At 47.6% G+C, this 20,531-nt stretch overlaps 14 non-coding genes across 14 annotated transcripts; all 14 read left to right on the top strand.

Moving 5' to 3' along the window:
- The first annotated feature begins 656 nt into the window (after positions 1–656).
- LOC142269886 (U2 spliceosomal RNA) lies at positions 657–847 on the top strand. The gene has a single exon (XR_012735279.1). It is a non-coding gene; the product is annotated as a U2 spliceosomal RNA (small nuclear RNA).
- A 1,117-nt stretch (positions 848–1,964) lies between these two features.
- LOC142269885 (U2 spliceosomal RNA) lies at positions 1,965–2,155 on the top strand. Its single transcript, XR_012735278.1, has one exon. It is a non-coding gene; the product is annotated as a U2 spliceosomal RNA (small nuclear RNA).
- A 1,322-nt stretch (positions 2,156–3,477) lies between these two features.
- On the top strand, positions 3,478–3,662 carry LOC142269831 (U2 spliceosomal RNA). Its single transcript, XR_012735233.1, has one exon. It is a non-coding gene; the product is annotated as a U2 spliceosomal RNA (small nuclear RNA).
- Positions 3,663–4,779: 1,117 nt separating this feature from the next.
- LOC142269884 (U2 spliceosomal RNA) lies at positions 4,780–4,970 on the top strand. Its single transcript, XR_012735277.1, has one exon. It is a non-coding gene; the product is annotated as a U2 spliceosomal RNA (small nuclear RNA).
- A 1,117-nt stretch (positions 4,971–6,087) lies between these two features.
- On the top strand, positions 6,088–6,278 carry LOC142269883 (U2 spliceosomal RNA). Its single transcript, XR_012735276.1, has one exon. It is a non-coding gene; the product is annotated as a U2 spliceosomal RNA (small nuclear RNA).
- Positions 6,279–7,395: 1,117 nt separating this feature from the next.
- LOC142269882 (U2 spliceosomal RNA) lies at positions 7,396–7,586 on the top strand. Its single transcript, XR_012735275.1, has one exon. It is a non-coding gene; the product is annotated as a U2 spliceosomal RNA (small nuclear RNA).
- A 1,117-nt stretch (positions 7,587–8,703) lies between these two features.
- On the top strand, positions 8,704–8,894 carry LOC142269880 (U2 spliceosomal RNA). Its single transcript, XR_012735274.1, has one exon. It is a non-coding gene; the product is annotated as a U2 spliceosomal RNA (small nuclear RNA).
- Positions 8,895–10,011: 1,117 nt separating this feature from the next.
- Positions 10,012–10,202, top strand: LOC142269879 (U2 spliceosomal RNA). Its single transcript, XR_012735273.1, has one exon. It is a non-coding gene; the product is annotated as a U2 spliceosomal RNA (small nuclear RNA).
- Positions 10,203–12,121: 1,919 nt separating this feature from the next.
- On the top strand, positions 12,122–12,314 carry LOC142269822 (U2 spliceosomal RNA). Its single transcript, XR_012735225.1, has one exon. It is a non-coding gene; the product is annotated as a U2 spliceosomal RNA (small nuclear RNA).
- Positions 12,315–13,431: 1,117 nt separating this feature from the next.
- Positions 13,432–13,622, top strand: LOC142269878 (U2 spliceosomal RNA). Its single transcript, XR_012735272.1, has one exon. It is a non-coding gene; the product is annotated as a U2 spliceosomal RNA (small nuclear RNA).
- Positions 13,623–15,753: 2,131 nt separating this feature from the next.
- LOC142269828 (U2 spliceosomal RNA) lies at positions 15,754–15,946 on the top strand. Its single transcript, XR_012735230.1, has one exon. It is a non-coding gene; the product is annotated as a U2 spliceosomal RNA (small nuclear RNA).
- A 1,117-nt stretch (positions 15,947–17,063) lies between these two features.
- LOC142269877 (U2 spliceosomal RNA) lies at positions 17,064–17,254 on the top strand. The gene has a single exon (XR_012735271.1). It is a non-coding gene; the product is annotated as a U2 spliceosomal RNA (small nuclear RNA).
- A 1,117-nt stretch (positions 17,255–18,371) lies between these two features.
- LOC142269876 (U2 spliceosomal RNA) lies at positions 18,372–18,562 on the top strand. The gene has a single exon (XR_012735270.1). It is a non-coding gene; the product is annotated as a U2 spliceosomal RNA (small nuclear RNA).
- Positions 18,563–19,679: 1,117 nt separating this feature from the next.
- LOC142269820 (U2 spliceosomal RNA) lies at positions 19,680–19,870 on the top strand. The gene has a single exon (XR_012735223.1). It is a non-coding gene; the product is annotated as a U2 spliceosomal RNA (small nuclear RNA).
- The last annotated feature ends 661 nt before the right edge of the window (positions 19,871–20,531 follow it).

Genomic DNA, 20,531 nt, shown 5'->3' with positions numbered 1-20,531 from the left:
AGTAAGCTTTTCTGTAGCCTGCCTGTTGATGTATTTTCGGTTTGAACAGTGCACAACATGAAGAGACGGAACACTGGCGGCTTGTCACAATGCCCCCCGATGACATCACAATAGCGCTGCTGCCTAGAAAACAAGCTGCGCAGAAGAAGTTGTTCTTTGGGTGGGAGGGTGGGCTAGTGGAAGGAGGGGGCAATCTCTTTTTTTCCCGGGTGGTAGGGGGATGACAGGAGAAGGGAAGCGGGTGGTGAGAAAGGTACAGAGGGCAGGGTTTGGGGGCTGGGAAGGAAAGGGAAAAGATTAGGGTTTGGGGATGATGAAAGGGCTTTCTACGGGTAAGGATGGCAAAGGGTGGCAGTGACGGAAAGTCAGGCAACCTGTCCTGTCCGTCTTTTTGTATCGTGAATTGGAAAGACTGCAAGGGGGAGGGGAGTTGCTTGCGCCCTAAAGGAGGAGTTATTCAGATTCATTGCAGTGGGCGGCGGCTGCAAAACGCACCATTCTTCTTGTTTTTGCTCTGCAAAGCAGCCTTTTCAAGGGTTGGCTTGGGTGACAAAATGTCTTGTGTAGGCGTGGGTTTGTCTCCCTCTCGCTCTCTCTCCCTAAGATGTGTCCGGCATAGGCCAGGGTGCCACTCGAGGCCCAAACCAATTCTGGTTATCGCTTCTCGGCCTTTTGGCTAAGATCAAGTGTAGTATCTGTTCTTATCAGTTTAATATCTGATACGTCCCCTATCTGGGGACCATATATTAAATGGATTTTTAGAACAGGGAGATGGAAAAAGAGCTTGCTCTGTCCACTCCACGCATTGACCTGGTATTGCAGTACCTCCAGGAACGGTGCACCCCTTCTTAACCCAGTTTCCAAAAGCAGAACTCGATTCACCTGATTCATATTAGCCCGATTAGCGAATTGAAATGAATTTTTATCTAACACACTTTTTACTTGCTTTATTCATCCAAATAGCAAACTCATCACCACTCAACTTCACCAACTCTGCTATGTCCCGTGCAGTATCTTGTTGTCAGTCTAATCTAGATCATGTGTAATTGAATGGAATAGATCCCTTTTGGACAAAGTGGAGTCAGATGCTGCAGTGACCACAGGTGTGAGAGGATCTACAATTGGCATCTGGTGTTATCTCTCTGCTTCCACTCCAAATAAAGTTACCTGTTGTTACCTGAACGTCAAATACTAAGAATGGGCGGCCTATGAAAGAATTAGTACTTTCATTAAGTATACTAAACCGGCTAATTGGGAATAGACAAACTGTAAAAAGCCCTCTGAGAAAGCCCCTCTCTAACCTTTGTTAGTAAGCTTTTCTGTAGCCTGCCTGTTGATGTATTTTCGGTTTGAACAGTGCACAACATGAAGAGACGGAACACTGGCGGCTTGTCACAATGCCCCCCGATGACATCACAATAGCGCTGCTGCCTAGAAAACAAGCTGCGCAGAAGAAGTTGTTCTTTGGGTGGGAGGGTGGGCTAGTGGAAGGAGGGGGCAATCTCTTTTTTTCCCGGGTGGTAGGGGGATGACAGGAGAAGGGAAGCGGGTGGTGAGAAAGGTACAGAGGGCAGGGTTTGGGGGCTGGGAAGGAAAGGGAAAAGATTAGGGTTTGGGGATGATGAAAGGGCTTTCTACGGGTAAGGATGGCAAAGGGTGGCAGTGACGGAAAGTCAGGCAACCTGTCCTGTCCGTCTTTTTGTATCGTGAATTGGAAAGACTGCAAGGGGGAGGGGAGTTGCTTGCGCCCTAAAGGAGGAGTTATTCAGATTCATTGCAGTGGGCGGCGGCTGCAAAACGCACCATTCTTCTTGTTTTTGCTCTGCAAAGCAGCCTTTTCAAGGGTTGGCTTGGGTGACAAAATGTCTTGTGTAGGCGTGGGTTTGTCTCCCTCTCGCTCTCTCTCCCTAAGATGTGTCCGGCATAGGCCAGGGTGCCACTCGAGGCCCAAACCAATTCTGGTTATCGCTTCTCGGCCTTTTGGCTAAGATCAAGTGTAGTATCTGTTCTTATCAGTTTAATATCTGATACGTCCCCTATCTGGGGACCATATATTAAATGGATTTTTAGAACAGGGAGATGGAAAAAGAGCTTGCTCTGTCCACTCCACGCATTGACCTGGTATTGCAGTACCTCCAGGAACGGTGCACCCCTTCTTAACCCAGTTTCCAAAAGCAGAACTCGATTCACCTGATTCATATTAGCCCGATTAGCGAATTGAAATGAATTTTTATCTAACACACTTTTTACTTGCTTTATTCATCCAAATAGCAAACTCATCACCACTCAACTTCACCAACTCTGCTATGTCCCGTGCAGTATCTTGTTGTCAGTCTAATCTAGATCATGTGTAATTGAATGGAATAGATCCCTTTTGGACAAAGTGGAGTCAGATGCTGCAGTGACCACAGGTGTGAGAGGATCTACAATTGGCATCTGGTGTTATCTCTCTGCTTCCACTCCAAATAAAGTTACCTGTTGTTACCTGAACGTCAAATACTAAGAATGGGCGGCCTATGAAAGAATTAGTACTTTCATTAAGTATACTAAACCGGCTAATTGGGAATAGACAAACTGTAAAAAGCCCTCTGAGAAAGCCCCTCTCTAACCTTTGTTAGTAAGCTTTTCTGTAGCCTGCCTGTTGATGTATTTTCGGTTTGAACAGTGCACAACATGAAGAGACGGAACACTGGCGGCTTGTCACAATGCCCCCCGATGACATCACAATAGCGCTGCTGCCTAGAAAACAAGCTGCGCAGAAGAAGTTGTTCTTTGGGTGGGAGGGTGGGCTAGTGGAAGGAGGGGGCAATCTCTTTTTTTCCCGGGTGGTAGGGGGATGACAGGAGAAGGGAAGCGGGTGGTGAGAAAGGTACAGAGGGCAGGGTTTGGGGGCTGGGAAGGAAAGGGAAAAGATTAGGGTTTGGGGATGATGAAAGGGCTTTCTACGGGTAAGGATGGCAAAGGGTGGCAGTGACGGAAAGTCAGGCAACCTGTCCTGTCCGTCTTTTTGTATCGTGAATTGGAAAGACTGCAAGGGGGAGGGGAGTTGCTTGCGCCCTAAAGGAGGAGTTATTCAGATTCATTGCAGTGGGCGGCGGCTGCAAAACGCACCATTCTTCTTGTTTTTGCTCTGCAAAGCAGCCTTTTCAAGGGTTGGCTTGGGTGACAAAATGTCTTGTGTAGGCGTGGGTTTGTCTCCCTCTCGCTCTCTCTCCCTAAGATGTGTCCGGCATAGGCCAGGGTGCCACTCGAGGCCCAAACCAATTCTGGTTATCGCTTCTCGGCCTTTTGGCTAAGATCAAGTGTAGTCCCTTCATTGGGTTTGCCTTGGTCTTGGCTGTGAGGGGCCCGGGCTTGCACAACCGCCGGCCTTGGGGATTGTTGCGCCTTTTGGTGCTTACGTCCCCTTATGGCTGGTGGTTCCTGGGCTCGGGAGGCGATCACCTGTGGCACTGCGCTTTTGTGTGGTGGCCGATGACCGTTTTCTGAAATTTGCGGATGAAATCTCATCTGTTCTTATCAGTTTAATATCTGATACGTCCCCTATCTGGGGACCATATATTAAATGGATTTTTAGAACAGGGAGATGGAAAAAGAGCTTGCTCTGTCCACTCCACGCATTGACCTGGTATTGCAGTACCTCCAGGAACGGTGCACCCCTTCTTAACCCAGTTTCCAAAAGCAGAACTCGATTCACCTGATTCATATTAGCCCGATTAGCGAATTGAAATGAATTTTTATCTAACACACTTTTTACTTGCTTTATTCATCCAAATAGCAAACTCATCACCACTCAACTTCACCAACTCTGCTATGTCCCGTGCAGTATCTTGTTGTCAGTCTAATCTAGATCATGTGTAATTGAATGGAATAGATCCCTTTTGGACAAAGTGGAGTCAGATGCTGCAGTGACCACAGGTGTGAGAGGATCTACAATTGGCATCTGGTGTTATCTCTCTGCTTCCACTCCAAATAAAGTTACCTGTTGTTACCTGAACGTCAAATACTAAGAATGGGCGGCCTATGAAAGAATTAGTACTTTCATTAAGTATACTAAACCGGCTAATTGGGAATAGACAAACTGTAAAAAGCCCTCTGAGAAAGCCCCTCTCTAACCTTTGTTAGTAAGCTTTTCTGTAGCCTGCCTGTTGATGTATTTTCGGTTTGAACAGTGCACAACATGAAGAGACGGAACACTGGCGGCTTGTCACAATGCCCCCCGATGACATCACAATAGCGCTGCTGCCTAGAAAACAAGCTGCGCAGAAGAAGTTGTTCTTTGGGTGGGAGGGTGGGCTAGTGGAAGGAGGGGGCAATCTCTTTTTTTCCCGGGTGGTAGGGGGATGACAGGAGAAGGGAAGCGGGTGGTGAGAAAGGTACAGAGGGCAGGGTTTGGGGGCTGGGAAGGAAAGGGAAAAGATTAGGGTTTGGGGATGATGAAAGGGCTTTCTACGGGTAAGGATGGCAAAGGGTGGCAGTGACGGAAAGTCAGGCAACCTGTCCTGTCCGTCTTTTTGTATCGTGAATTGGAAAGACTGCAAGGGGGAGGGGAGTTGCTTGCGCCCTAAAGGAGGAGTTATTCAGATTCATTGCAGTGGGCGGCGGCTGCAAAACGCACCATTCTTCTTGTTTTTGCTCTGCAAAGCAGCCTTTTCAAGGGTTGGCTTGGGTGACAAAATGTCTTGTGTAGGCGTGGGTTTGTCTCCCTCTCGCTCTCTCTCCCTAAGATGTGTCCGGCATAGGCCAGGGTGCCACTCGAGGCCCAAACCAATTCTGGTTATCGCTTCTCGGCCTTTTGGCTAAGATCAAGTGTAGTATCTGTTCTTATCAGTTTAATATCTGATACGTCCCCTATCTGGGGACCATATATTAAATGGATTTTTAGAACAGGGAGATGGAAAAAGAGCTTGCTCTGTCCACTCCACGCATTGACCTGGTATTGCAGTACCTCCAGGAACGGTGCACCCCTTCTTAACCCAGTTTCCAAAAGCAGAACTCGATTCACCTGATTCATATTAGCCCGATTAGCGAATTGAAATGAATTTTTATCTAACACACTTTTTACTTGCTTTATTCATCCAAATAGCAAACTCATCACCACTCAACTTCACCAACTCTGCTATGTCCCGTGCAGTATCTTGTTGTCAGTCTAATCTAGATCATGTGTAATTGAATGGAATAGATCCCTTTTGGACAAAGTGGAGTCAGATGCTGCAGTGACCACAGGTGTGAGAGGATCTACAATTGGCATCTGGTGTTATCTCTCTGCTTCCACTCCAAATAAAGTTACCTGTTGTTACCTGAACGTCAAATACTAAGAATGGGCGGCCTATGAAAGAATTAGTACTTTCATTAAGTATACTAAACCGGCTAATTGGGAATAGACAAACTGTAAAAAGCCCTCTGAGAAAGCCCCTCTCTAACCTTTGTTAGTAAGCTTTTCTGTAGCCTGCCTGTTGATGTATTTTCGGTTTGAACAGTGCACAACATGAAGAGACGGAACACTGGCGGCTTGTCACAATGCCCCCCGATGACATCACAATAGCGCTGCTGCCTAGAAAACAAGCTGCGCAGAAGAAGTTGTTCTTTGGGTGGGAGGGTGGGCTAGTGGAAGGAGGGGGCAATCTCTTTTTTTCCCGGGTGGTAGGGGGATGACAGGAGAAGGGAAGCGGGTGGTGAGAAAGGTACAGAGGGCAGGGTTTGGGGGCTGGGAAGGAAAGGGAAAAGATTAGGGTTTGGGGATGATGAAAGGGCTTTCTACGGGTAAGGATGGCAAAGGGTGGCAGTGACGGAAAGTCAGGCAACCTGTCCTGTCCGTCTTTTTGTATCGTGAATTGGAAAGACTGCAAGGGGGAGGGGAGTTGCTTGCGCCCTAAAGGAGGAGTTATTCAGATTCATTGCAGTGGGCGGCGGCTGCAAAACGCACCATTCTTCTTGTTTTTGCTCTGCAAAGCAGCCTTTTCAAGGGTTGGCTTGGGTGACAAAATGTCTTGTGTAGGCGTGGGTTTGTCTCCCTCTCGCTCTCTCTCCCTAAGATGTGTCCGGCATAGGCCAGGGTGCCACTCGAGGCCCAAACCAATTCTGGTTATCGCTTCTCGGCCTTTTGGCTAAGATCAAGTGTAGTATCTGTTCTTATCAGTTTAATATCTGATACGTCCCCTATCTGGGGACCATATATTAAATGGATTTTTAGAACAGGGAGATGGAAAAAGAGCTTGCTCTGTCCACTCCACGCATTGACCTGGTATTGCAGTACCTCCAGGAACGGTGCACCCCTTCTTAACCCAGTTTCCAAAAGCAGAACTCGATTCACCTGATTCATATTAGCCCGATTAGCGAATTGAAATGAATTTTTATCTAACACACTTTTTACTTGCTTTATTCATCCAAATAGCAAACTCATCACCACTCAACTTCACCAACTCTGCTATGTCCCGTGCAGTATCTTGTTGTCAGTCTAATCTAGATCATGTGTAATTGAATGGAATAGATCCCTTTTGGACAAAGTGGAGTCAGATGCTGCAGTGACCACAGGTGTGAGAGGATCTACAATTGGCATCTGGTGTTATCTCTCTGCTTCCACTCCAAATAAAGTTACCTGTTGTTACCTGAACGTCAAATACTAAGAATGGGCGGCCTATGAAAGAATTAGTACTTTCATTAAGTATACTAAACCGGCTAATTGGGAATAGACAAACTGTAAAAAGCCCTCTGAGAAAGCCCCTCTCTAACCTTTGTTAGTAAGCTTTTCTGTAGCCTGCCTGTTGATGTATTTTCGGTTTGAACAGTGCACAACATGAAGAGACGGAACACTGGCGGCTTGTCACAATGCCCCCCGATGACATCACAATAGCGCTGCTGCCTAGAAAACAAGCTGCGCAGAAGAAGTTGTTCTTTGGGTGGGAGGGTGGGCTAGTGGAAGGAGGGGGCAATCTCTTTTTTTCCCGGGTGGTAGGGGGATGACAGGAGAAGGGAAGCGGGTGGTGAGAAAGGTACAGAGGGCAGGGTTTGGGGGCTGGGAAGGAAAGGGAAAAGATTAGGGTTTGGGGATGATGAAAGGGCTTTCTACGGGTAAGGATGGCAAAGGGTGGCAGTGACGGAAAGTCAGGCAACCTGTCCTGTCCGTCTTTTTGTATCGTGAATTGGAAAGACTGCAAGGGGGAGGGGAGTTGCTTGCGCCCTAAAGGAGGAGTTATTCAGATTCATTGCAGTGGGCGGCGGCTGCAAAACGCACCATTCTTCTTGTTTTTGCTCTGCAAAGCAGCCTTTTCAAGGGTTGGCTTGGGTGACAAAATGTCTTGTGTAGGCGTGGGTTTGTCTCCCTCTCGCTCTCTCTCCCTAAGATGTGTCCGGCATAGGCCAGGGTGCCACTCGAGGCCCAAACCAATTCTGGTTATCGCTTCTCGGCCTTTTGGCTAAGATCAAGTGTAGTATCTGTTCTTATCAGTTTAATATCTGATACGTCCCCTATCTGGGGACCATATATTAAATGGATTTTTAGAACAGGGAGATGGAAAAAGAGCTTGCTCTGTCCACTCCACGCATTGACCTGGTATTGCAGTACCTCCAGGAACGGTGCACCCCTTCTTAACCCAGTTTCCAAAAGCAGAACTCGATTCACCTGATTCATATTAGCCCGATTAGCGAATTGAAATGAATTTTTATCTAACACACTTTTTACTTGCTTTATTCATCCAAATAGCAAACTCATCACCACTCAACTTCACCAACTCTGCTATGTCCCGTGCAGTATCTTGTTGTCAGTCTAATCTAGATCATGTGTAATTGAATGGAATAGATCCCTTTTGGACAAAGTGGAGTCAGATGCTGCAGTGACCACAGGTGTGAGAGGATCTACAATTGGCATCTGGTGTTATCTCTCTGCTTCCACTCCAAATAAAGTTACCTGTTGTTACCTGAACGTCAAATACTAAGAATGGGCGGCCTATGAAAGAATTAGTACTTTCATTAAGTATACTAAACCGGCTAATTGGGAATAGACAAACTGTAAAAAGCCCTCTGAGAAAGCCCCTCTCTAACCTTTGTTAGTAAGCTTTTCTGTAGCCTGCCTGTTGATGTATTTTCGGTTTGAACAGTGCACAACATGAAGAGACGGAACACTGGCGGCTTGTCACAATGCCCCCCGATGACATCACAATAGCGCTGCTGCCTAGAAAACAAGCTGCGCAGAAGAAGTTGTTCTTTGGGTGGGAGGGTGGGCTAGTGGAAGGAGGGGGCAATCTCTTTTTTTCCCGGGTGGTAGGGGGATGACAGGAGAAGGGAAGCGGGTGGTGAGAAAGGTACAGAGGGCAGGGTTTGGGGGCTGGGAAGGAAAGGGAAAAGATTAGGGTTTGGGGATGATGAAAGGGCTTTCTACGGGTAAGGATGGCAAAGGGTGGCAGTGACGGAAAGTCAGGCAACCTGTCCTGTCCGTCTTTTTGTATCGTGAATTGGAAAGACTGCAAGGGGGAGGGGAGTTGCTTGCGCCCTAAAGGAGGAGTTATTCAGATTCATTGCAGTGGGCGGCGGCTGCAAAACGCACCATTCTTCTTGTTTTTGCTCTGCAAAGCAGCCTTTTCAAGGGTTGGCTTGGGTGACAAAATGTCTTGTGTAGGCGTGGGTTTGTCTCCCTCTCGCTCTCTCTCCCTAAGATGTGTCCGGCATAGGCCAGGGTGCCACTCGAGGCCCAAACCAATTCTGGTTATCGCTTCTCGGCCTTTTGGCTAAGATCAAGTGTAGTATCTGTTCTTATCAGTTTAATATCTGATACGTCCCCTATCTGGGGACCATATATTAAATGGATTTTTAGAACAGGGAGATGGAAAAAGAGCTTGCTCTGTCCACTCCACGCATTGACCTGGTATTGCAGTACCTCCAGGAACGGTGCACCCCTTCTTAACCCAGTTTCCAAAAGCAGAACTCGATTCACCTGATTCATATTAGCCCGATTAGCGAATTGAAATGAATTTTTATCTAACACACTTTTTACTTGCTTTATTCATCCAAATAGCAAACTCATCACCACTCAACTTCACCAACTCTGCTATGTCCCGTGCAGTATCTTGTTGTCAGTCTAATCTAGATCATGTGTAATTGAATGGAATAGATCCCTTTTGGACAAAGTGGAGTCAGATGCTGCAGTGACCACAGGTGTGAGAGGATCTACAATTGGCATCTGGTGTTATCTCTCTGCTTCCACTCCAAATAAAGTTACCTGTTGTTACCTGAACGTCAAATACTAAGAATGGGCGGCCTATGAAAGAATTAGTACTTTCATTAAGTATACTAAACCGGCTAATTGGGAATAGACAAACTGTAAAAAGCCCTCTGAGAAAGCCCCTCTCTAACCTTTGTTAGTAAGCTTTTCTGTAGCCTGCCTGTTGATGTATTTTCGGTTTGAACAGTGCACAACATGAAGAGACGGAACACTGGCGGCTTGTCACAATGCCCCCCGATGACATCACAATAGCGCTGCTGCCTAGAAAACAAGCTGCGCAGAAGAAGTTGTTCTTTGGGTGGGAGGGTGGGCTAGTGGAAGGAGGGGGCAATCTCTTTTTTTCCCGGGTGGTAGGGGGATGACAGGAGAAGGGAAGCGGGTGGTGAGAAAGGTACAGAGGGCAGGGTTTGGGGGCTGGGAAGGAAAGGGAAAAGATTAGGGTTTGGGGATGATGAAAGGGCTTTCTACGGGTAAGGATGGCAAAGGGTGGCAGTGACGGAAAGTCAGGCAACCTGTCCTGTCCGTCTTTTTGTATCGTGAATTGGAAAGACTGCAAGGGGGAGGGGAGTTGCTTGCGCCCTAAAGGAGGAGTTATTCAGATTCATTGCAGTGGGCGGCGGCTGCAAAACGCACCATTCTTCTTGTTTTTGCTCTGCAAAGCAGCCTTTTCAAGGGTTGGCTTGGGTGACAAAATGTCTTGTGTAGGCGTGGGTTTGTCTCCCTCTCGCTCTCTCTCCCTAAGATGTGTCCGGCATAGGCCAGGGTGCCACTCGAGGCCCAAACCAATTCTGGTTATCGCTTCTCGGCCTTTTGGCTAAGATCAAGTGTAGTATCTGTTCTTATCAGTTTAATATCTGATACGTCCCCTATCTGGGGACCATATATTAAATGGATTTTTAGAACAGGGAGATGGAAAAAGAGCTTGCTCTGTCCACTCCACGCATTGACCTGGTATTGCAGTACCTCCAGGAACGGTGCACCCCTTCTTAACCCAGTTTCCAAAAGCAGAACTCGATTCACCTGATTCATATTAGCCCGATTAGCGAATTGAAATGAATTTTTATCTAACACACTTTTTACTTGCTTTATTCATCCAAATAGCAAACTCATCACCACTCAACTTCACCAACTCTGCTATGTCCCGTGCAGTATCTTGTTGTCAGTCTAATCTAGATCATGTGTAATTGAATGGAATAGATCCCTTTTGGACAAAGTGGAGTCAGATGCTGCAGTGACCACAGGTGTGAGAGGATCTACAATTGGCATCTGGTGTTATCTCTCTGCTTCCACTCCAAATAAAGTTACCTGTTGTTACCTGAACGTCAAATACTAAGAATGGGCGGCCTATGAAAGAATTAGTACTTTCATTAAGTATACTAAACCGGCTAATTGGGAATAGACAAACTGTAAAAAGCCCTCTGAGAAAGCCCCTCTCTAACCTTTGTTAGTAAGCTTTTCTGTAGCCTGCCTGTTGATGTATTTTCGGTTTGAACAGTGCACAACATGAAGAGACGGAACACTGGCGGCTTGTCACAATGCCCCCCGATGACATCACAATAGCGCTGCTGCCTAGAAAACAAGCTGCGCAGAAGAAGTTGTTCTTTGGGTGGGAGGGTGGGCTAGTGGAAGGAGGGGGCAATCTCTTTTTTTCCCGGGTGGTAGGGGGATGACAGGAGAAGGGAAGCGGGTGGTGAGAAAGGTACAGAGGGCAGGGTTTGGGGGCTGGGAAGGAAAGGGAAAAGATTAGGGTTTGGGGATGATGAAAGGGCTTTCTACGGGTAAGGATGGCAAAGGGTGGCAGTGACGGAAAGTCAGGCAACCTGTCCTGTCCGTCTTTTTGTATCGTGAATTGGAAAGACTGCAAGGGGGAGGGGAGTTGCTTGCGCCCTAAAGGAGGAGTTATTCAGATTCATTGCAGTGGGCGGCGGCTGCAAAACGCACCATTCTTCTTGTTTTTGCTCTGCAAAGCAGCCTTTTCAAGGGTTGGCTTGGGTGACAAAATGTCTTGTGTAGGCGTGGGTTTGTCTCCCTCTCGCTCTCTCTCCCTAAGATGTGTCCGGCATAGGCCAGGGTGCCACTCGAGGCCCAAACCAATTCTGGTTATCGCTTCTCGGCCTTTTGGCTAAGATCAAGTGTAGTGTTGTTCGAAGAGGTGGTTTAAGCTCCAGGCCACCTTAGTACAATGATACAATGCACACTGGAAGGTTGCGCTTGCTAGTACTCTGGGTGGATAGTATATTCATCTAGAGGAAAACATGGCCCTACCAGGATCGAGGCTATTAGACTGAGTAAGGGTGGGGGGCTATGGTACAACGTGCCCCAGGACTGATGACCCGGGAGTGAGTCTGAGCTTGCTGGCTTGGGACCCCGGCAAGCCTTGGGCTCTGTAGCACACCGAACCTTGCCTTTTCATACTTTTTGAGCATATTACCCTATCCCGGCCTTCTGGCTAGGAAGGGAAATTTTTATAATCCCGGTCGGAGGTCTGGTCAGCTTTGGGCTGAGAAACTAACACCCGGTTGGAGGTCCGGGTCAGCTTCGGCTGAGAAACCAACACCCGGTTGGAGGTCTGGGTCAGCTTCGGCTGAGAAACCAACACCCGGTTGGAGGTCCGGTTAGCCTTGGGCTGAGAAACCAACACCGGTTGACGGTCCGGGCAGTTTCGGCTGCGAAACCAACAACTAGTAGCTCTCTACTCCACTTGGGTAAGATGCCTGGGTGGACGCTGGGAGCAACGACAAGGCTCAACCAGGCTTCGGCTTGGGGGAGCACCGAAGATCCCCGACCCTTGCTGTGGCCTTCTGGCTCGGAGGGACGGGGTTGATTTTTGGGGACCCTCTCCTCACGGTGGGGTCCACACGAATCCTAGCCTTTGCACTGTTTTTGGTGTGACTTCGGTCATGCATTTTTTGTGGTGCTTTGGAAAGCTTCATTAAATCAAAAATCTGTTCTTATCAGTTTAATATCTGATACGTCCCCTATCTGGGGACCATATATTAAATGGATTTTTAGAACAGGGAGATGGAAAAAGAGCTTGCTCTGTCCACTCCACGCATTGACCTGGTATTGCAGTACCTCCAGGAACGGTGCACCCCTTCTTAACCCAGTTTCCAAAAGCAGAACTCGATTCACCTGATTCATATTAGCCCGATTAGCGAATTGAAATGAATTTTTATCTAACACACTTTTTACTTGCTTTATTCATCCAAATAGCAAACTCATCACCACTCAACTTCACCAACTCTGCTATGTCCCGTGCAGTATCTTGTTGTCAGTCTAATCTAGATCATGTGTAATTGAATGGAATAGATCCCTTTTGGACAAAGTGGAGTCAGATGCTGCAGTGACCACAGGTGTGAGAGGATCTACAATTGGCATCTGGTGTTATCTCTCTGCTTCCACTCCAAATAAAGTTACCTGTTGTTACCTGAACGTCAAATACTAAGAATGGGCGGCCTATGAAAGAATTAGTACTTTCATTAAGTATACTAAACCGGCTAATTGGGAATAGACAAACTGTAAAAAGCCCTCTGAGAAAGCCCCTCTCTAACCTTTGTTAGTAAGCTTTTCTGTAGCCTGCCTGTTGATGTATTTTCGGTTTGAACAGTGCACAACATGAAGAGACGGAACACTGGCGGCTTGTCACAATGCCCCCCGATGACATCACAATAGCGCTGCTGCCTAGAAAACAAGCTGCGCAGAAGAAGTTGTTCTTTGGGTGGGAGGGTGGGCTAGTGGAAGGAGGGGGCAATCTCTTTTTTTCCCGGGTGGTAGGGGGATGACAGGAGAAGGGAAGCGGGTGGTGAGAAAGGTACAGAGGGCAGGGTTTGGGGGCTGGGAAGGAAAGGGAAAAGATTAGGGTTTGGGGATGATGAAAGGGCTTTCTACGGGTAAGGATGGCAAAGGGTGGCAGTGACGGAAAGTCAGGCAACCTGTCCTGTCCGTCTTTTTGTATCGTGAATTGGAAAGACTGCAAGGGGGAGGGGAGTTGCTTGCGCCCTAAAGGAGGAGTTATTCAGATTCATTGCAGTGGGCGGCGGCTGCAAAACGCACCATTCTTCTTGTTTTTGCTCTGCAAAGCAGCCTTTTCAAGGGTTGGCTTGGGTGACAAAATGTCTTGTGTAGGCGTGGGTTTGTCTCCCTCTCGCTCTCTCTCCCTAAGATGTGTCCGGCATAGGCCAGGGTGCCACTCGAGGCCCAAACCAATTCTGGTTATCGCTTCTCGGCCTTTTGGCTAAGATCAAGTGTAGTATCTGTTCTTATCAGTTTAATATCTGATACGTCCCCTATCTGGGGACCATATATTAAATGGATTTTTAGAACAGGGAGATGGAAAAAGAGCTTGCTCTGTCCACTCCACGCATTGACCTGGTATTGCAGTACCTCCAGGAACGGTGCACCCCTTCTTAACCCAGTTTCCAAAAGCAGAACTCGATTCACCTGATTCATATTAGCCCGATTAGCGAATTGAAATGAATTTTTATCTAACACACTTTTTACTTGCTTTATTCATCCAAATAGCAAACTCATCACCACTCAACTTCACCAACTCTGCTATGTCCCGTGCAGTATCTTGTTGTCAGTCTAATCTAGATCATGTGTAATTGAATGGAATAGATCCCTTTTGGACAAAGTGGAGTCAGATGCTGCAGTGACCACAGGTGTGAGAGGATCTACAATTGGCATCTGGTGTTATCTCTCTGCTTCCACTCCAAATAAAGTTACCTGTTGTTACCTGAACGTCAAATACTAAGAATGGGCGGCCTATGAAAGAATTAGTACTTTCATTAAGTATACTAAACCGGCTAATTGGGAATAGACAAACTGTAAAAAGCCCTCTGAGAAAGCCCCTCTCTAACCTTTGTTAGTAAGCTTTTCTGTAGCCTGCCTGTTGATGTATTTTCGGTTTGAACAGTGCACAACATGAAGAGACGGAACACTGGCGGCTTGTCACAATGCCCCCCGATGACATCACAATAGCGCTGCTGCCTAGAAAACAAGCTGCGCAGAAGAAGTTGTTCTTTGGGTGGGAGGGTGGGCTAGTGGAAGGAGGGGGCAATCTCTTTTTTTCCCGGGTGGTAGGGGGATGACAGGAGAAGGGAAGCGGGTGGTGAGAAAGGTACAGAGGGCAGGGTTTGGGGGCTGGGAAGGAAAGGGAAAAGATTAGGGTTTGGGGATGATGAAAGGGCTTTCTACGGGTAAGGATGGCAAAGGGTGGCAGTGACGGAAAGTCAGGCAACCTGTCCTGTCCGTCTTTTTGTATCGTGAATTGGAAAGACTGCAAGGGGGAGGGGAGTTGCTTGCGCCCTAAAGGAGGAGTTATTCAGATTCATTGCAGTGGGCGGCGGCTGCAAAACGCACCATTCTTCTTGTTTTTGCTCTGCAAAGCAGCCTTTTCAAGGGTTGGCTTGGGTGACAAAATGTCTTGTGTAGGCGTGGGTTTGTCTCCCTCTCGCTCTCTCTCCCTAAGATGTGTCCGGCATAGGCCAGGGTGCCACTCGAGGCCCAAACCAATTCTGGTTATCGCTTCTCGGCCTTTTGGCTAAGATCAAGTGTAGTCCCTTCATTGGGTTTGCCTTGGTCTTGGCTGGGAGGGTCCCGGGCTTGCACAACCGCCGGCCTCGGGGATTGTTGCGCCTTTTGGTGCTTACGTCCCCTTATGGCTGGTGGTTCCTGGGCTCGGGAGGCGATCACCTGCGGCACTGCGCTTTTGTGTGGTGGCCGATGACCGTTTTCTGAAATTTGCGGATGTAATCTCATCTGTGAGGCTCGGCAGATGCAATGCACACTGGAAGGTTGCGCTTGCTAGTACTCTTGATGTATAGTATATTCATCTAGAGGAAAACATGGCCCTACCAGGATCGAGGCTATTAGACTGAGTAAGTGTGGGGGCTATGGTGCAATGTGCCCCAGGACTGACGACCCTGGAGTGAGTCTGAGCTTGCTGGCTTGGGACCCCGGCGAGCCTTGGGCTCTGTAGCACACCGTACCTTGCCCTTTCATACTTTCTGAGCATATTGCTCTATCCCGGCCTTCTGGCTAGGAAGGGAAATTTTTATAATCATGGTCGGAGGTCCGTTCAGCTTTGGGCTGAGAAACCAACACCCGGTTGGAGGTCCGGGTCAGCTTCGGCTGAGAAACCAACACCCGGTTGGAGGTCTGGGTCAGCTTCGGCTGAGAAACCAACACCCGGTTGGAGGTCCGGGTCAGCTTCGGCTGAGAAACCAACACCCGTTTGGAGGTCCGGTTAGCCTTGGGCTGAGAAACCAACACCGGTTGACGGTCCGGGCAGTTTCGGCTGCGAAACCAACAACTAGTAGCTCTCTACTCCACTTGGGTAAGATGCCTGGGTGGACGCTGGGAGCAACGACAAGGCTCAACCAGGCTTCGGCTTGGGGGAGCACCGAAGATCCCTGACCCTTGCTGTGGCCTTCTGGCTCGGAGGGACGGGGTTGATTTTTGGGGACCCTCTCCTCACGGAGGGGTCCACACGAATCCTAGCCTTTGCACTGTTTTTGGTGTGACTTCGGTCATGCATTTTTTGCGGTGCTTTGGAAAGCTTCATTAAATCAAAAATCTGTTCTTATCAGTTTAATATCTGATACGTCCCCTATCTGGGGACCATATATTAAATGGATTTTTAGAACAGGGAGATGGAAAAAGAGCTTGCTCTGTCCACTCCACGCATTGACCTGGTATTGCAGTACCTCCAGGAACGGTGCACCCCTTCTTAACCCAGTTTCCAAAAGCAGAACTCGATTCACCTGATTCATATTAGCCCGATTAGCGAATTGAAATGAATTTTTATCTAACACACTTTTTACTTGCTTTATTCATCCAAATAGCAAACTCATCACCACTCAACTTCACCAACTCTGCTATGTCCCGTGCAGTATCTTGTTGTCAGTCTAATCTAGATCATGTGTAATTGAATGGAATAGATCCCTTTTGGACAAAGTGGAGTCAGATGCTGCAGTGACCACAGGTGTGAGAGGATCTACAATTGGCATCTGGTGTTATCTCTCTGCTTCCACTCCAAATAAAGTTACCTGTTGTTACCTGAACGTCAAATACTAAGAATGGGCGGCCTATGAAAGAATTAGTACTTTCATTAAGTATACTAAACCGGCTAATTGGGAATAGACAAACTGTAAAAAGCCCTCTGAGAAAGCCCCTCTCTAACCTTTGTTAGTAAGCTTTTCTGTAGCCTGCCTGTTGATGTATTTTCGGTTTGAACAGTGCACAACATGAAGAGACGGAACACTGGCGGCTTGTCACAATGCCCCCCGATGACATCACAATAGCGCTGCTGCCTAGAAAACAAGCTGCGCAGAAGAAGTTGTTCTTTGGGTGGGAGGGTGGGCTAGTGGAAGGAGGGGGCAATCTCTTTTTTTCCCGGGTGGTAGGGGGATGACAGGAGAAGGGAAGCGGGTGGTGAGAAAGGTACAGAGGGCAGGGTTTGGGGGCTGGGAAGGAAAGGGAAAAGATTAGGGTTTGGGGATGATGAAAGGGCTTTCTACGGGTAAGGATGGCAAAGGGTGGCAGTGACGGAAAGTCAGGCAACCTGTCCTGTCCGTCTTTTTGTATCGTGAATTGGAAAGACTGCAAGGGGGAGGGGAGTTGCTTGCGCCCTAAAGGAGGAGTTATTCAGATTCATTGCAGTGGGCGGCGGCTGCAAAACGCACCATTCTTCTTGTTTTTGCTCTGCAAAGCAGCCTTTTCAAGGGTTGGCTTGGGTGACAAAATGTCTTGTGTAGGCGTGGGTTTGTCTCCCTCTCGCTCTCTCTCCCTAAGATGTGTCCGGCATAGGCCAGGGTGCCACTCGAGGCCCAAACCAATTCTGGTTATCGCTTCTCGGCCTTTTGGCTAAGATCAAGTGTAGTATCTGTTCTTATCAGTTTAATATCTGATACGTCCCCTATCTGGGGACCATATATTAAATGGATTTTTAGAACAGGGAGATGGAAAAAGAGCTTGCTCTGTCCACTCCACGCATTGACCTGGTATTGCAGTACCTCCAGGAACGGTGCACCCCTTCTTAACCCAGTTTCCAAAAGCAGAACTCGATTCACCTGATTCATATTAGCCCGATTAGCGAATTGAAATGAATTTTTATCTAACACACTTTTTACTTGCTTTATTCATCCAAATAGCAAACTCATCACCACTCAACTTCACCAACTCTGCTATGTCCCGTGCAGTATCTTGTTGTCAGTCTAATCTAGATCATGTGTAATTGAATGGAATAGATCCCTTTTGGACAAAGTGGAGTCAGATGCTGCAGTGACCACAGGTGTGAGAGGATCTACAATTGGCATCTGGTGTTATCTCTCTGCTTCCACTCCAAATAAAGTTACCTGTTGTTACCTGAACGTCAAATACTAAGAATGGGCGGCCTATGAAAGAATTAGTACTTTCATTAAGTATACTAAACCGGCTAATTGGGAATAGACAAACTGTAAAAAGCCCTCTGAGAAAGCCCCTCTCTAACCTTTGTTAGTAAGCTTTTCTGTAGCCTGCCTGTTGATGTATTTTCGGTTTGAACAGTGCACAACATGAAGAGACGGAACACTGGCGGCTTGTCACAATGCCCCCCGATGACATCACAATAGCGCTGCTGCCTAGAAAACAAGCTGCGCAGAAGAAGTTGTTCTTTGGGTGGGAGGGTGGGCTAGTGGAAGGAGGGGGCAATCTCTTTTTTTCCCGGGTGGTAGGGGGATGACAGGAGAAGGGAAGCGGGTGGTGAGAAAGGTACAGAGGGCAGGGTTTGGGGGCTGGGAAGGAAAGGGAAAAGATTAGGGTTTGGGGATGATGAAAGGGCTTTCTACGGGTAAGGATGGCAAAGGGTGGCAGTGACGGAAAGTCAGGCAACCTGTCCTGTCCGTCTTTTTGTATCGTGAATTGGAAAGACTGCAAGGGGGAGGGGAGTTGCTTGCGCCCTAAAGGAGGAGTTATTCAGATTCATTGCAGTGGGCGGCGGCTGCAAAACGCACCATTCTTCTTGTTTTTGCTCTGCAAAGCAGCCTTTTCAAGGGTTGGCTTGGGTGACAAAATGTCTTGTGTAGGCGTGGGTTTGTCTCCCTCTCGCTCTCTCTCCCTAAGATGTGTCCGGCATAGGCCAGGGTGCCACTCGAGGCCCAAACCAATTCTGGTTATCGCTTCTCGGCCTTTTGGCTAAGATCAAGTGTAGTATCTGTTCTTATCAGTTTAATATCTGATACGTCCCCTATCTGGGGACCATATATTAAATGGATTTTTAGAACAGGGAGATGGAAAAAGAGCTTGCTCTGTCCACTCCACGCATTGACCTGGTATTGCAGTACCTCCAGGAACGGTGCACCCCTTCTTAACCCAGTTTCCAAAAGCAGAACTCGATTCACCTGATTCATATTAGCCCGATTAGCGAATTGAAATGAATTTTTATCTAACACACTTTTTACTTGCTTTATTCATCCAAATAGCAAACTCATCACCACTCAACTTCACCAACTCTGCTATGTCCCGTGCAGTATCTTGTTGTCAGTCTAATCTAGATCATGTGTAATTGAATGGAATAGATCCCTTTTGGACAAAGTGGAGTCAGATGCTGCAGTGACCACAGGTGTGAGAGGATCTACAATTGGCATCTGGTGTTATCTCTCTGCTTCCACTCCAAATAAAGTTACCTGTTGTTACCTGAACGTCAAATACTAAGAATGGGCGGCCTATGAAAGAATTAGTACTTTCATTAAGTATACTAAACCGGCTAATTGGGAATAGACAAACTGTAAAAAGCCCTCTGAGAAAGCCCCTCTCTAACCTTTGTTAGTAAGCTTTTCTGTAGCCTGCCTGTTGATGTATTTTCGGTTTGAACAGTGCACAACATGAAGAGACGGAACACTGGCGGCTTGTCACAATGCCCCCCGATGACATCACAATAGCGCTGCTGCCTAGAAAACAAGCTGCGCAGAAGAAGTTGTTCTTTGGGTGGGAGGGTGGGCTAGTGGAAGGAGGGGGCAATCTCTTTTTTTCCCGGGTGGTAGGGGGATGACAGGAGAAGGGAAGCGGGTGGTGAGAAAGGTACAGAGGGCAGGGTTTGGGGGCTGGGAAGGAAAGGGAAAAGATTAGGGTTTGGGGATGATGAAAGGGCTTTCTACGGGTAAGGATGGCAAAGGGTGGCAGTGACGGAAAGTCAGGCAACCTGTCCTGTCCGTCTTTTTGTATCGTGAATTGGAAAGACTGCAAGGGGGAGGGGAGTTGCTTGCGCCCTAAAGGAGGAGTTATTCAGATTCATTGCAGTGGGCGGCGGCTGCAAAACGCACCATTCTTCTTGTTTTTGCTCTGCAAAGCAGCCTTTTCAAGGGTTGGCTTGGGTGACAAAATGTCTTGTGTAGGGGTGGGTTTGTCTCCCTCTCGCTCTCTCTCCCTAAGATGTGTCCGGCATAGGCCAGGGTGCCACTCGAGGCCCAAACCAATTCTGGTTATCGCTTCTCGGCCTTTTGGCTAAGATCAAGTGTAGTATCTGTTCTTATCAGTTTAATATCGGATACGTCCCCTATCTGGGGACCATATATTAAATGGATTTTTAGAACAGGGAGATGGAAAAAGAGCTTGCTCTGTCCACTCCACGCATTGACCTGGTATTGCAGTACCTCCAGGAACGGTGCACCCCTTCTTAACCCAGTTTCCAAAAGCAGAACTCGATTCACCTGATTCATATTAGCCCGATTAGCGAATTGAAATGAATTTTTATCTAACACACTTTTTACTTGCTTTATTCATCCAAATAGCAAACTCATCACCACTCAACTTCACCAACTCTGCTATGTCCCGTGCAGTATCTTGTTGTCAGTCTAATCTAGATCATGTGTAATTGAATGGAATAGATCCCTTTTGGACAAAGTGGAGTCAGATGCTGCAGTGACCACAGGTGTGAGAGGATCTACAATTGGCATCTGGTGTTATCTCTCTGCTTCCACTCCAAATAAAGTTACCTGTTGTTACCTGAACGTCAAATACTAAGAATGGGCGGCCTATGAAAGAATTAGTACTTTCATTAAGTATACTAAACCGGCTAATTGGGAATAGACAAACTGTAAAAAGCCCTCTGAGAAAGCCCCTCTCTAACCTTTGTTAGTAAGCTTTTCTGTAGCCTGCCTGTTGATGTATTTTCGGTTTGAACAGTGCACAACATGAAGAGACGGAACACTGGCGGCTTGTCACAATGCCCCCCGATGACATCACAATAGCGCTGCTGCCTAGAAAACAAGCTGCGCAGAAGAAGTTGTTCTTTGGGTGGGAGGGTGGGCTAGTGGAAGGAGGGGGCAATCTCTTT

This window comes from Anomaloglossus baeobatrachus, unplaced genomic scaffold (assembly GCF_048569485.1).
Source record: "Anomaloglossus baeobatrachus isolate aAnoBae1 unplaced genomic scaffold, aAnoBae1.hap1 Scaffold_3226, whole genome shotgun sequence".
In the NCBI taxonomy this organism is placed as follows: domain Eukaryota; kingdom Metazoa; phylum Chordata; class Amphibia; order Anura; family Aromobatidae; genus Anomaloglossus; species Anomaloglossus baeobatrachus.
This window is presented reverse-complemented; position numbering and strand designations above follow the sequence as displayed.